The sequence below is a fragment of the Pongo abelii genome, chromosome 6 (genome assembly GCF_028885655.2).
Source record: "Pongo abelii isolate AG06213 chromosome 6, NHGRI_mPonAbe1-v2.0_pri, whole genome shotgun sequence".
Classification (NCBI taxonomy): Eukaryota; Metazoa; Chordata; class Mammalia; order Primates; family Hominidae; genus Pongo; species Pongo abelii.
In genome coordinates, this window is record NC_071991.2 from 22,701,136 (window position 1) to 22,716,789 (window position 15,654).

The window sequence follows — 15,654 nt, forward strand, 5'->3', positions numbered from 1 at the left end:
GAAAAATATTCTATTATTACATATTATACACACACACATGCACAAACACCTCCCCCACATTTTTTTTTCTCCACTCATCCATCAATGCAGAGTAACTTCATCCCATGGCTTGGCTGTTGGGAGCAATGCTGTGGTGGGGCACGGAGAAGAGGAGAGTGAAGATATCTCTATCAGATGCTGATTTCATTTCCTGTTGATATATAATTTATAGGAGGGATTGCTGAGCCATATGGGAGTTCTATTTTTAGATTCTCAGGAACTTTCATACTGTTTTCCATAATGGCTGTACTAACTTACATTCTAACCAGCAGTGTACAAAGGTTCCCTTCTCTTCACACCGTCACCAACACTTGTTATCTCTTGTCCTTTTTATAACGGCCATCCTAACAAATGGGAGGTGATATCCCATTGGTATTTAATCAGAAACTGTAAAATTCCTAGAAGAAAACACAGGGCAAATGCTCCTTGACATTGGTTCAGATAATAATTTATTAAATACGACATTAAAAACACAAGCAACAAAAAACAAAAATACAAGTAGGAGTATATCTAACCCTAAAGCTTCTGCACAGGAGAAATCAATCAATGAAATTAAAAAGCAGCTTATGACCTCAGAGAAAATATTTGCTAACAATATATCTCATAAGGGGTGAAAATCAAAATACATAAGAAGCCACACAACTGAATAGAAAAGAAGAGAGAAAACTCACCAAAATCTAATAACCTGATTTAAAAACAAGCAAAGAACCTGAATAGATATTTATCTCTTAAAAAAGATATAAAAATGGCTAACAAGTGCTCAACATCAGTGATCATCAGGAAAATGCAAACCAAAGCTCATTTACTTTAGCTTCTATACTTTATTTCACACAATAAATATGAATGTGTACAGAAGGTACAGTAATCTCCATCCTACAACAGAGGGCCCTGAGACTGGTGACTCGGGGATGCACCTGCATGGAGCCGGCCTGGGGTGGGGTGGATGATGCTGAAGAGGACAGCAGATGATGTAGAACCAGTGGCAGCGACTCACCTGGGAACCCTCAGCAGAGGAGCCTCGGTGGGTCCCCAAAGCCCAGCAGCACCCTCTGGGGACCTGCTACCTGCTGGCTTGGTCAGCACCACGGACAGAGGACAGGTGGGCGAGGCTGAGTCAGAACAGTGGGAGGAGGACAGCCAGGTCCCCCAAGCCAGGGCCACTGGCTGACAGCCATGAGAACCCCCTGAGGCTAGGGATGGGGTAAACGGCAAAGCTGGCCACCTGTGGGGCCCTCAGTCACCCTCATTGCCTCTGGTGCCACCCCGGCAGTGCAGAGCAACACAATTAGTAAGTGGACAAGCCAGGCATGTGGATGGATCTGGGGAGTCTTGATCAGGGGCTCTGACAGGACAAGGGAAAAGAAGGGCCACTGGGGCTGGAGAGAGGGTCACAGACTCTGGGTCAGACACGATGGAGAAATGAGGAAAAGGAAAGGGGTGGTGGCCGATATGCAGGAGAGGCAGGTGGATGCGGGATGGTCAGAGTCCATTAGACAGGATGGGCTCCAGGTGCATCCTCGCTGTACTGGGCACTTCTTAGCATTCCTGGAACTGAGCCTGGCAATATAGTCACATTTTGGGAGACTGCTGTCAGGGCCCAGCCACACACCCCTGGGCAGCCCTGTCCCATCTCAGGACTGGACTTTCTCAGCTCCCATAGGGGATGCTGCATGCAGCCCAGGAGGGGCAGCCCTATTGTGCAGCCTGAGCCCCCATGGATCCTAAGCAGCCTCTGCCTGGCCCTGTGCTCCCTCTGCTCCATTGCCCTGGCCCCTCCTGAGTGTCAGCCAGCATGGAGGCCCTGTTCTGTTCTTTCTTCCCTATGTGGGCTCCTGGGCTGAGACCTGGGTCAGATGAGGACAGGGCTGGTCCTTCCCTGAGGCCTGCTGAGGAAAGGGGATGGCCCCCAGCCTGGTCCAGGTCCTCAGTCTCCTCATGGCCTTACACTGAGACACAGCTGCCCCTGTCTGTGCCTTGGAGGTGGAGGTAAGAACCTGACCCTGCTGCGTGGGAGCTGCTCCATAGATGTGCGACTTGGTGGGGGTTTGGCGAGGCAGAGTCCGTGGCCTGTGGGCATGGGTGCTGGTGAGTGGGAGTGACACATTGTCACTGGGAGAGGCCACAGTTCCTGCTGAATCTCACACTAAACTCCAGCCCTGCAGGAGTTTTACCACAGCCACCACCGAGAATCACAGTAGTGTCTCAGGAATCGCGGCCTGCTGCCCACCAGGGCCCTACCTGGAGGCCAAGATCCAACCAAAGCCCAGGGTGTCTGTGCCCTGGGAACAGTGTATCCTGTGGTCATGAGGCCAGACCGCCAGTGTCCACTCATCAGGGGCTGGGTTCTCTCCTATTCTGGCTCCTTCCAGTTCACATTGGGGCCCCTAAGCACATGACCCAGCATCCAAGAATCACTCCAGGAAGCCTGGCAGCTCAGCTCACTCCATCACTTCTTATCTACAGCAAAAACATCAGGGCATCAGATGCACAGATAAATGGTTATGAATGCTTAACAACTGGAATAAATCTAGGAACAGTGAGAAGGCACAGTGGTGAGTGAGTGTCCCCCGTGATCACTCTTTAGGGTTTAGGACAGATGCCCATTGTTGCTGCCTGGTGCTGCCTGCCTCTCAGACAGAGAAGGGTACACTTTCCTCACCAAAAGGACAACAGGCCTGGTCCCCAGCCCTCCTGCCAATCCCTGCAAGGATCACCTTGCTGGGAGGAATCTGATGCCAGGGCCTGGGCCACTTCTAAGCCAGGAACAGGAATACCTTCTGGTCACCCCAAAGGAAGGAATAAATCCTGATCAGAGTTCACAACCTGAGCTCTTGCTCACTCTTTATTCATGGGAAGGGAGGCCCAGTCCTAGGCAGACTGAACCTCTCCTGAGGAACTGTGGAGCCAAAGGCCGGAAGCTTCCAGAATCCTTAGGTTCGGATCCCCCGTGGGGTCACCCTGAGGCCTGTCTCACCAGAGCATTCTTCTGTCCACAGATGTCTCATTGGATCTACAAAGGAAACCTCACAGAGGTCTGGGGCCCAGCATGGTCACCCCTACTGAATGTCGAGAAGGCGAAGGCCAAGAACCCAGGGAAACACAGGTCTGGTCCTTCCAGTCCCAGCCAGAGCAGGATGCATAGGCTGGACCGTGTCAGAAGCCCAGTTACCCAGGTGGAGGGAAAGTCAACCCCAAGGGGGCGGAAGGGGCCAGTCACAAATCCTGGGCAGACAGTGGCATGGGCAACACAGGTGAGCTGCACACTGCTGACTTTCCCTGGCTTTGGAAATAAAGTTTCTGCAGAAAAAGCCTCCTTTCCTTCAAGAACCGCTATTTCATGACAGCAATTTTGACAGTGAGTCTTGTATCTGTTCTGAGGCTTGGCCCTGCTCTATAGAAAATGAAGCAGGCCAAGATGTCCTCAGTGAATGTGCACCAGAATGACCTAGAAGTGAGCCACACCTTCAGAAGCCACGCCATGTTGAGAGAGTGCTGCCGCATCAAGTAAGGCATGTGGGGCATGGAGGGTCCCAGGGGAGGTGGGCAATCCGGAGGGATGGGGCATCTGAGGGGCAATGGGGAGGTCTCAGGACAGGGGTAGGGTCTCAGAGAAGAGGGTGACAGCCCAGCCTACTGCCTGGAGTTCTGGCCTTGGGAAGGGTCTGCAGAGGGGCCTGGAATAGTGAGGTTTTCAGGGCAGTCCAGGGGACTCCGAACACCTCTGCTCCTTCCGTGAAGACAAGCAAATGTTGTGTACCCAGATTGCCACCTTAAAATGGCTTCTACGGTTATTGATTGATGGGATAAGTGTGCACAGGAGACCCCAGGTCAGGGACCCTGCTGCCCTACAGGGCCTGGCTTCCCCAGCTGAGGGGTCTGGCTCCTCCAGAAGGACCCAGCTCCCTTCCTCTGCACAGGAGGCAGAGGCAGGTCCCTGCAGGGCATACAAACCATGCCCTGCCTGAGAGGGGGCATCACACGGCTGGGGCTGGGACTCAGGGCCAGCATCCTGGGCAGACTGGGCCAGGACTCATCTTGGGAGAGTACTTGGGGAGCCCCTTCTTTCAGGGGCCACATTTGATGGAGATGAGACTACCCCTATAAGAAGCTGCAAGACCTTATCTGATCCAGCCTTTTGTGGGAGGTCTCACCCCATACATAGGGGACCCCCAGCACCACAGATTGAGGCCCCAGTAGGCCCTGCTCAGGCCACCAGCCCTCTACCTTGAAGGACCAGGTCCTCCCATGCCTGCTGTCCCCACAAACCCCTACTTCAAGCTCATCACAAGCTCATCCTGAGGCTCTGGTACATCTGCCTTCTGCAGGGCAAGCACATGCTCACAGCCAGGGCACATGTGGCATTGGAAGTGCACAGAACCCTGTCCCCATGTGCCTGAGGGCGCTGGGGGAGCACACAAGTACATCAAACCTGGCCCGAGGGCAGTGCCCACACTGCCCACAGAACCCTCTGCTTTAGCCCAGAGGGAGGGCCAAACCAATCCAGCTCTGGTGGGCTGCACAGGGCACCATGAGTCCTCCTGGAAACTGAACCCACCCCTGACACAACTAAGATGAAAGGCAGGAGTGTGGCGAGCACTTCCCTGCCTGGGCCTTCCTGTATCTGTTGCCTCCTGTGCAGAGCTGGACCCTAGGGGTGTCCAGAAAGGACCCAGCACTGCCCAGTGCAAGGTGCACAGGGCAGAAACAGGGTGAAGGCACAGACCCCTCCCAGGAGAACCCTCCTGGCCTGACGCCCAGCCCCAAACCTAGACCCTCTCCTGAAGCTCTCCTGTTTGTCCTGTGGGAGCTCTCCCAAGACACAGTGTCCCAGACCTGGGCTCTGGATGATGTGTTTCTCAGGCACTTTTAGGCCTCCATGGCTGAGCTCAGAAGGATGCACTGTGACCTGCCCCCCAGGTGGTCTCCAGCACCAGGTCCCTTCCTGAGTCACCATCTAAGACAGTAAATAGTGGGGAGTGCCCAGGACCCTCCATCCCTGCTCCCCAGGCCTTCCTCCTCCTCCTCTTCCTTCTCTAAGAAGCTTCTAAAAACAGGCCAGCTGGGCCCCAGGTCAGGTGTTGGACTCACCTGAGTAACAGGGCAGGGGATGAGGGCAAGATCCCTCTAAGCCCCCCACCACACCCTTACCCTCCTGCCCTAGAAGAACCCTGGAGGGCCCTGGAGGGTTTGGTCCCATCTGTGCCAGCCCACACACATAGCTGCGAGCACCAACAGGGCCAGAGAGCAACAGGGGTCCCCACCCCCTGTTCCCATACCCCAGGCGGCATACACCCCTCACTGTGAAATCAGTAGGGCCCCTCACTCATGAGCACCCACACCCCAGGCGGCACATACCCCTCACTGTGAAATCAGTAGGGCCCCTCACTCACGAGCACCCATACCCCAGGCGGCACACACCCCTCACTGTGAAATCAGTAGGTCCCCTCACTTACGAGCGCCCATACCCCAGGCAGCACACACCCCTCACTGTGGGATCAGCAGCCTGTAGATGTTTCCTCAGTGTCAGACCAGGTGGGTTACTAGAGACCCCAAGACTCCAAGGACCCAGATACCTGGGGCCCAGCTGTACAAGGGTCAGGTGGGCTTGGGGGAGAAGTGGACCAAGTTTGCTTTCCATTCAGCTAAACATACAAAGATCCCTAGGAAGGCCCTGGTCCTGGAGCGAGTGTCTCTGGCACCCAGGCCTCTGTGGCATCCCTCAGCATGGAGACCCTTCCCAAGGGGGATGGGCTGGCCCTCCCTGGCCCACCAGCCCAGCTCCAGAAGCCCAGAAGCTGACCTGAGGCCAAGGCCCAGCAGCATGAGAATTCCGTAGAGCCCAGGACAGCAGGTCACTCTCTGGGGGCCCAGTGGCTCAAGATGTGGCAAGTCTGTTCCTATCTCAGGAGAGACCATGGGATTTTTGGTGAGTTCTGTGTTGAAATTCTCTCCCAATCTCCCCATGGACCTGGACATCTGGGGTTCATGGTGTCCACAGTGCAGCTTTGAGCAGGGATGCTGAACCCCTGTTCTTTCATCTTCCCTGGACACCCCCAGGACCATAGGACAGGCCCTGGCCCTGAACCCCATCAGGGCCCCCACAACCAGGCCTTGCTCAGCCCACTGAAAACCCAATAGTAGGGCCATAGACACTCCCCTTGCATGGTGGCACCTGGACCTGACCTTTCTCAGGGGCCACTGAGCAGCACAGCCTTCAGCTCCTGAGCTGGGTGAAATCAGTGTCAGTGGGGAAGCTGGACTCAGAGGCTGCTGGAGGGGAGGGGGATTGTGGCATCTGCAGAGCCCTAGCCAGCCAGCAGCCTGTCACATGTCCCCATGCCTGCCCACTTGTGTGACAGAGCCTCCCTCAAAGGGCAAACATCCCAGACCTACAGATGCCCAGCCCAGCCCAAGCCCAAGGAGAAAATGGACCCAGGAGAACCACGGGTGCCCCAGAAATAGCCAAGATAACAAAACAGGGGACTGAACTTCCTGGGGCACTGGCCAAAACTAGAATTTGGCCCAAGGAAGAGCAAGCCCCTTAAAGTAGTGTGTGGGTACGCAGGGCCCCCCCAAGGCAGGGCATGCCTGGCAAGGCCAAGGCAGTGACGTTACCAGGCTCAAAGAGCAACCATCCACATCGCCCAGGGTGGGATAGGAGCAGGTGGACCAGCCTCCAACCTCTTCAACTCAAGGAAACAGCTATGGCTGGGCTCTCACACCCTGAGTGGCCACCATCTGACCATCAGTGGGGCAGAGTCCAGAGACTATCAATCTATCAGATGGTCCTGGGGCCCTGCTTCCACTGCACAAGAATGCCTTCAAGTCACATGATCAAGAAGAAGCTGGGCAAGAATGGGCCCAGGAGCCCGGGTCCCTGGGTCTGCTGTCCTCAGCAGGTGCCAAGGACAGAAAAAGTCAGAAAAGGTGTCTATGGTCAGAAAAAGTCAGAAAGGTAGTCTCACTCCTTGGAAGGAGGCTCCAAGGCGGGGACCAGAGCTGCAGGGGGAGGAGGAGCTCCTGGCAGCACTGAAATAGGCTCTGGCAGGATCCCAGAGTCTGTGGTTCCATCCTTCTCTTTTTCCTTTTCTTTGAGAGCTTGGAATCTTCTTCCATTTGATGGTAAGTCTGCAGCCATGGACAATCAATTTACAAAAGGACTTCTCAGCACCATTTCCACAGCCTGCCCTGTGGAAAGCTGATAAGAGCACACTGCTGTCTCGCAGAAGTGACCATCCAGATCTCGCCAACTGGTAGAGATTATTTCTTAAATCTGTCTCAGTAATGGTATCCCCCAGACCATCAACAGAGTCGGGGCAGACTTCTCCACCAGTGGGTCCAGATGACACATGGTTGAAGCCTGCTTTAGAAGCTCATCTGCTACGGGGTCATGGTTTTCACAAGTCGATCTTTCTTATTCTGATCAGCAAGGAATCATCTGGATCTGCAGGCTTCTCATGTCTGTGCGGACACTCCCCTCCTCTCTCACCCTCTCCTTTTACCCACAAAGAGCAAATGTGGGGCTTATTCCTTAGGTAGTAAGAGTGTGTCCTGGGCCAGTTTGAGCGGCATGTCACTGGTGGATGCAGCTTTCCCCAGCAGGACAGCTGGTTGTGTTCTATCAGGGCTAGAATTCCCTCTCTCCATATCTGCAGTCGCCTTTTAAAGACAGTTCTGCATCATGAAGCTGGATGGGCAGTCCTACTCCAGGTGTGAGAGGCAGGTCTGATGGACAGTTCCTGCAGGCTTGGCACCCTTCAGTCTTCTTGGAATGCATGTGCACCCCAGAGCCCCAGCCAGACACTGAATGGCCTGGCACAGATTTTGCACTTTTTCTCATAGTTTTCTTTGGTCATTCAGATACATGGGTTTTCTCCAGGACACGTGTGACACAGAAGAGAGAAGCATCCTCCCAGGTTTGTCTGTTTTAGGTGCTAGAGCCCAGAGACGTCTCCTCTCGAGAGGATCGGCAGGCAGCAGAAGCTTTTCAGGTGGGAGAGAGGACCCCCACAATCCCGTTGGCCCCAGCTCTTCTTTCTGGCTCTGTTCTTGAGACCCTGGGCAATTGCCTTTGACTGTATGTGATTTGTCTTTCTTGACTCAAGGTGAACCTCACTTCCAAGGAATCTCCATTCTTGGAGGAAGCTCTTGGCTTCCTAGTATCTCCAAGAACTGGCCTGGAAGAGACAGAGAAATGTGGATGAATCTTGAAATACTCACAGTGTATACTTGGTGCTTTTCAAAGACCCTCCCCTCTATGCTGACAGGGCTGAAGGAAACCTTGTGTCTGCTGCTGGGAGATGACAAAACCTTAAATGAGAAGGTCAAGAAGCAGGATCACTGGAAAAAGAAATGTCCAATCTCTAAACTCATAGACACGTTGGGGAACATCTGTGTGTCTGGATGTTTATTGTGTCCAATGATGGATAATGACTCAAAAACTCACTGGCTGCGGTGGCTCACACCGTTAATCCCAGCACTTTGGGAGGCCGAGGCAGGTGGATCACCTGAGGTCAGGAGTTTGAGACCAGCCTGGCCAACATGGTGAAACCCTGTCTCTACTAAAAATACAAAACTTAGCAGGACACCATGGTGTGAGCCTGTAAACCCAGCTACTTGAGAGGCTGAGGCAAGAGAGTCATTTGAACCTGGGAGGCACAGGTTGCAGTGAGCTAAGATCGCCCCACTGTACTCCGGCCTGGGCAACAGAGACCCTGTCTCAAAGGAAAAAAAAAAAAAAAACCCTAACAAACAAAAATAAAATGCAAAAGCAAAAAGATTTTGGCTAAGTACTCCTGGCCTGGAAGGGCTCTTTGTTTTACATGCAGGTGATCTGTCCTGAAAAGAGGCCTTCCGGTCACAAAGTCTTACTGGGTAAGAGCTCCAAGTACACAGAGCCACAGGCCCATCATCCATGGAGTTGCCTCTGCTGCCCAGGATGGAAACATGGAAACTCAGGGTAAACGTGACTGAGGCTAGAACAAAAAGATTAGGGAAAAAAACGAAAACTAATTTGAAAAAATTAAAGAAAAATATTCTAACATAAAGTAATTTTTTATTAAAGCCTTGTCTCTGAATAAGTTAAATATGGCATATCACAGTATTCTACATAATAATCTAAAATTTAACTATTGGCCAAGCACAGTGGCTCATGCCTGTAAGCCCAGCACGTTGGGAGGCCAAGGTGAGAGAATTGTGCAAACCTAGGAATTGGAACTAGCCTGGGCCACAGAGTGAGACCATGTCTCTGCCCAACAATAAAACATTAGCTGGGCATGGTGGCATGGCCTGTAAAACAATAAATAAAAAGGAAACTCTAACTGCCACAAACTGAGCTACAATATTTATGTCATCATAAAGTAATAGACAATGTATTTCAGTCCAAAAGAAATAATCAAGAATTGATTTCAAAATCAATTCAGAGCTTTGCCTTCTCTGTATGGTGGAAGAGCAAGAAACAGACTCCCTCTGGAATCAAACACATAGGAAGCCAGACCAACTACATGAACCAGATGTTTCCAGACACTCTAGAAGCATCTGCAAGGAGCACAGGACAGTGGTCTGGAGGCTGAAACTAAGGGGACCACATTGCTGCCCCAGCTTAGAGCCTGCAGAGCCTCCTGGCAGTGCAGGGTGGGTGGATATAGGCAACGCATGGAAGTCCCCACGTTAAAGAGATAGGGTTGAGAATGTGAGGAGAGAAAAACACAGGGCTGAGTACCAGAAAGTAGGGAGGAGTGGCTGAAGTAGGGGTAAGATTGGTGAGTAGAAGATGGGGGCTCATTAAACCATTGGCAGGTATATGGGTAAGTACCAATCAAGATAAATAATATTACCCAGTACAAAAGAGAAAAGGCACCCTACACTTTTTTTTTTTTTTTTTTGAGACAGAGTCTTGCTCTGTCACCTAGGCTATAGTGCAGTGGCACGATCTTGGCTCACTGCAACCTCCGCCTCCTGGTTTCAAGTGATTCTCCTGCCTCAGCCTCCTGAGTAGCTGGGATTACAGGCACACGCCACCATGCCTGGCTAATTTTTGTATTTTTAGTAGAGACGGGGTTTCACCATGTCGGTCAGGTGGTCTCGAACTCCTGACCTGGGGATCCACCTGCCTTGGCCTCCCAAAGTGCTGGTATGAGCCACCATGCCCGGCCCACCCTACATTTTTTTTTCAGAGCATTTTCACAAGAAAACTTGTCATTATGAGTATAATATTATCTAAAAGTAGCAGAAGAGGGAACATTTCCCAATATATTTTAGGAGGCTACTATTACTCTCCAATAGAATCAGAGAAAGGCAGTACCAAAAAAAAAAAAAAAAACCTGCAAAACAGTATGCCTCATGAAACTTGATGTGGAAATTCTCAACAAAACATTATTCAACAGAACCACATGCTTCACCCATGGGTGAATTTCTTCTAGGAATCATAAAGATTTGGGGAAATCAAAAGAAATCTTTTGTTAAGAATCAAAGTGGTAGATTCCTGTCTTGAGTTGATTACTTTGAATTTTTGGTCCCAAAATCTATACAGGACCTGGTCTAATTCTATGATCTGTAGCACATGCAGCCAGATGCTGAAGAGAAATAGATACAACAGCAATATGGGAGTTATCCTCTCTAAAGCCCAACGGAAAAACCCTGGAGTCAGAAGTTTCAGGTGAACGAGGGAAGGAGAAACAATTCAAACATTTAAATTTAAATTGCTATGAGAATACTGACTTGTTAGAAACTGAAGGAGTGAGCAATGCTTCTAAAGTCCACGCTTTTCCATCAGAATATGGAGATAGACAGTCTCGAAGTGCAGTTTCTTCACAATTGTCTTATCCAGTCATAACATTAATTTCCCTATGAATCAAATCATAAAATAATATTAAACTCGTGACACATTCTCTGACTAAAAGAAGGCAAGATAAACTGAACAGTTAGTTGTCAGTGTAGTAAATTATATACAAGAATCTTATCACTGCATTTTTTAATTACAGTGGAATTAGAAATAATCTAAGTTTCTATCAAAGAATAAACAGTGAAACAAATCTTGTATGCCCATTGGAATACATTTAAGACATTAAAAATAGGGAGTTAGAATCTCATGCATTGATATGGAATAACGTAAATGATATATTGCTTGTGAAATAGCAAAATAAAAAAACAATATAGTATGATACAATTTGTGTTCAAAAACTGTACATGTATTTATCTTCTTTTTTTTTTGGTGGGGGGGCAGGGTCTCACTCTGTTGCCCAGACGGTAGTGCAATGGCATGATCACAGCTCACTGGAGCCTCAACCTCCTGAGCTCAAGGGATCCTCCCTGCTTGGCCTCCCAAAGTGTTGGGATTACAGACATGAGCCACCGCACCTGGACAACTTTATGTGTACTTATAAATTTATATAAAACATCCAGAAGAATCAACACCAAGCTATAATAATTCCTTCTAAGAAGGGAGTGAGTTTGGAATGAAGAGGAAGACATGGGAGAATTTTGTTACATAAAGATCTCTATGATCTGCCATTATTAAAACAGCATGCATTTCTTTTATAATTAGAAAAAGAAAAAAATACACGCATTGTTACCATTTGGTAGGAGGGCAATAGTTTTGTTTTCATTAGTATTTGAATTACAGGTTCGTGCAAGCACAAACCTGGAAGAGAAATCCCAGAGGAATAATTAGAACAAAAAAAACCGCACCTCAAAAAGTGAGTGAGTGTTATCTTTACATAACAACAAGCATTCTAGGTGAGTGCTGGTCACTGCTCCAGCTCCCACAAATCACCTAAGCCCTGCCAAGGGAAGGCGGAGGACAGGGAAGGCCAAGTGCCAGCAAGTGCTCCCCAAAACTGAAGGCCAGTTTCTGCAAGTTTCCTGTCATTAAGAAGAAAATGGAGTCCAAATGGGATGTGGACCCCTTCGGGACGCTGGCAGAGAAACACAAAGAATATGCCACAGTCATACCTTAGAGGAAGACATCTAGGTTGAGACTTGAAATTCATCAAAAGCTTGTATGAAGTAAATGAAGCTACTCTACCTCTCCTAGTGTCAGTTTCCTCACCTATAAAATGGGAACCGCATGTCAACTTCATCAAATTGTTGCCAGAGTTAAATTCACAAAGATATTTAAAAGTGGCTGTTACTGCAACGCTTCACATTATTTAAAAGAAAAGAAAAGGAAAAAACAGCATCGGACTTCAAAATACACAAAAGGAAAAATGTCCATGTGTTCAAGGATGAGATGATCAGCTTTTGAAGCAGCCTGAGGTGCGTGAGAATGAGATCTATCCCTAACTAGAACTCTTCACAGCTCCACTGAAGAGGACACACATGGGGCCCCAAGAAGCTACGTTCATGGCCAGTGTAGAGTAACTGGTGTAGTGAGGGTGGAATCCCTAAAGACCCTCTGAAATGCAGTCACACAACAGTCTCCGAGGAAACACTGGAACAAACCAGGCAGCTGAGCAGATACTACCAGGAATGGGGTGAGCAGAGGAGGGTCGGAGCCACAAATCTCAGCAGAATACACCCAACTGCAAGGAGCTCCTGGCTCTGTGAACAGCAGCTGTGGTTGCATCAGGACCAATCTTGTGAGGCAGCTGCTGGGGAAAGCTGAGATCACGTGTTTTTGCAGACACACACCCAACAGCAGTGCCTCTTGAACACAGATCACAAAACCCTCTCCATTCATCTTTAAGGTGACGGATGATGGATGCCTTCACATTACAACATCCCCACCAACACTTGCAGACAAGTGTATTTAGAAACTCCCACCTAAAGAGGGAACAGTCAGGAGTAGAATGAGAATATTGAGGGATGGGGGAGGAACGCAGGTATTTGACCCCACAGACTCTACTGAAAACAAGGGAAGAGCTGCTGTGCTGTGCTCTCCCTATACTTCATCTCACCACATCCATAGATGCCACATGGTTCTTGTTCCTTTATTTACACAGGTGCTGATGAGCCTAAGTGTAATTGATTCTGAAGGAAAAAATTCTTTATAAAGTACAATAACAGTGTCTAATATGCATGACCAGGGTTTTTTTTTTTTTTTTATAGTAAGCCACATTTAGGAATCACAAATGAAGCCTGTTGGAATGTGTGATATGAACAAGGTCTTATTTTCATGTAGATTAACACCTTGGTTTTTACAGATTAAACACAAAAGCGTAAAAGCTGGCGCCATTCCAGAATCAAACGAACTGTCCCTGAGGACATATGGAATTAAGGGACATCAACTATTAGGAAGCTACACAAAACTAGAAATGCTCCCAGAAGTTTCCTTTGTAAATATGTGAAGCCTGAGGAGTTTCAAAGACTCCCCAAGTGCTCCACACCTTGAAAGTCGCTCCCACAAAGCTGGAGCACCACCTGTTCCTGAGGATCAGGTTGCCATCTGTGCCTTTGAGACACTGGGCAGTCAGGCCTCAGTTGCGATGAGGCCAATGATGTCACGTGTAAAATGCCTAAATCATCTTCATCTTTAGGTAGCTATTTGGGGAACTTTCCACCAAATGGGTTGGTGAAAAATGGCACACCAGAGACACACGCCTGGGATGTGAGATTTTCTCCTCTGCTCTTAGCATCTCCTGGATAAACCAATAATGACCCTCTCTGCCGCCTCAACATTCACATCCGCAAAAAATGCGCTGGTGTGGGTGACATTTTCACTAAGTCACAGTCCATGTCAACCCCTGCAAAGCTCTGAACTTGTGCACTGGCGGGCCAGGCGGCGGATTTCTCCCCATAGCGGCTGCACTGCGCTCTGGCTGGAAAGAAAAGAGGGCAGCGGCACAATGGACAGCGCTTGTACCTCAGGCCAGTTCTGACAGCAGCTTAGGAAAGCAGGTGGCTCCCTGATCTGGAGGAGGCGCGATGTCCAGGAAAGACCCCGGGTGCAGGTGGGAGAGGGAACCCAGCTGAGCAGCGGGAAGTGGGGTGAGGACCACATCCGTCCGAGCCGGACAAGGGCGAGGTGCACTTCGCGGCGTCACGACCTCCTCATTGCCCAACCTGGACCTGCCCCTCCTGTTCCTCTCCGGACTCACATCCCATAGCAAGCAGGTGCCCGCGATCAGTAGCCAGCATCGCTGTGGAAGCGGTGAGGTCCACACTGCCCTGCCCAACCATCTTGGGCTGCCCGCCTCCTCCCATGTCGCCTGCTGGGATTCTAGTCCAGCCGCCTTGCCACCAACTGGCTGGGAACCGTTAAGAACCACCGTTTCCAGACTGCCTGGCCAGGCGCTCGCCGCCCCGCTCCTCCCACGAGAACTGCGCCCCGCCCCCGAGCCCGGGGCATGCTGGGATTGTAGTCCCGAAACGCTGAAAACAACGGGCGGGAGCGGTGAAGAGACTACAGCTCCCAGCTTGCACAGCGAGGCCGGAACAGCCTGGCTTCCCCCTTAAGGACTGCACACCGCCCCCTGTTCATGCTGGCTGGGATTGTAATCCGGTCGTCCTGCAATCAAAAAACTGGAAGCTAATCAAAGATGACAAGTCCCAGTATGCCAGGTGTTGCTCCCGCCCTCCAATCCACACCTCCCCGAGTCCAGAGCAGTTCTGCCATGCCAAGGGGAGCCTGGCTGTTCCCAAACCTCTCTTGGCTGCCAGGCGACAGCGGGACCAGGGCTGCTGGTCTTATCGTGTAATTATGTCACTACCTCTCCCTGAGATGCTGGCTTCATGCTTCGTCATTGCCAGAAGTTTGATTTCTCACGGAGCAGCAGGGGACCGCGAGCGGCTCACAAACCTGTCATGGTTGCCGTAGTAACGCTGTTCTTCCTGGAGCGGTACTCGCCCCGCCCCTTCCCTCGCCACCGCCCCTTCTCCTCGCCCAGCTCTTTCCTTGTGGGCTGCCTCTCCCCTCGGCACCGCCCCTCCTCCTCGCCCCACCCCTGACACGTCCCTTCGGACATGCGCAGTGTAGTCCCTGCGTAGGACGGGCTAATGGCCCCGTGTCTGACAGTTCGACTTCCTGGCATTCTATGCGGGAAGTTCACTCTTGAGTGTCTGAAACCATCAGTTCACTGCCAGAAATGGATATATGCTGTCCCTGATAACCTGGCACATGCCTTTTCAAAGCCACCATTTCCTTTCTCCTCTAGGCTGTCACAAATCCTCCTCTGCACCCTGGGAGCGCCCCTTGGACCCCGGGCTGGCTGCAAGGCCCACACCTGGGTCAGGCCTCACACAGGGACGCTCCTGCCACTCTAATAAAGAGTAGAAAATGTCACAGCAAAAGGTCTGACCCTGCTGCATCCAGTCAGGAAACAGCCACAGGGAAGGGAGCCCCTAAGCTAAGCCACTTTGGGAGCCACATCCACGGCTTCTCTGCCTCCGACCCAGGCTGGTTCAGGCCTTAGGGTCCTAGTGTGGACCTCCCGGCCGTAATTAATGCAGGTGCAGGGCCAGAGAGCCCCTTGGTCCCTTCCAACACGTGAGGGAAGTTTGTGTGGTGAGGTCATGAACAGCGTCTGCGTTTCTGCTGTGAATAGGGCCTTCTTGGAAACACTTTTAATTTCCCTTTTTAAATATCCCTTTCGAACCACGTTTAATAATTTGCTGGTGGAACTTAACAGTGATAATTCTTTGAATCCATTTTTCTTTTTTCTTTTTTTGAGACGGAGT

At 50.5% G+C, this 15,654-nt stretch overlaps 1 long non-coding RNA gene across 4 annotated transcripts; it reads right to left on the bottom strand.

The window, feature by feature from the left end:
- Positions 1 to 471: 471 nt before the first annotated feature.
- On the bottom strand, positions 472 to 14,923 carry LOC100435883 (uncharacterized). Of its 4 annotated transcripts, none has more exons than XR_010140685.1 (3): positions 14,688 to 14,923; positions 10,759 to 10,884; positions 472 to 8,216 (listed from the first exon to the last, which is right to left on the bottom strand). It is a non-coding gene; the product is annotated as an uncharacterized LOC100435883 (long non-coding RNA). The 4 variants fall into 4 exon arrangements; XR_010140686.1 differs by having other exon boundaries at positions 14,777 to 14,916; XR_008527455.1 differs by lacking the exon at positions 14,688 to 14,923 and adding an exon at positions 14,076 to 14,304.
- Positions 14,924 to 15,654: the final 731 nt, after the last annotated feature.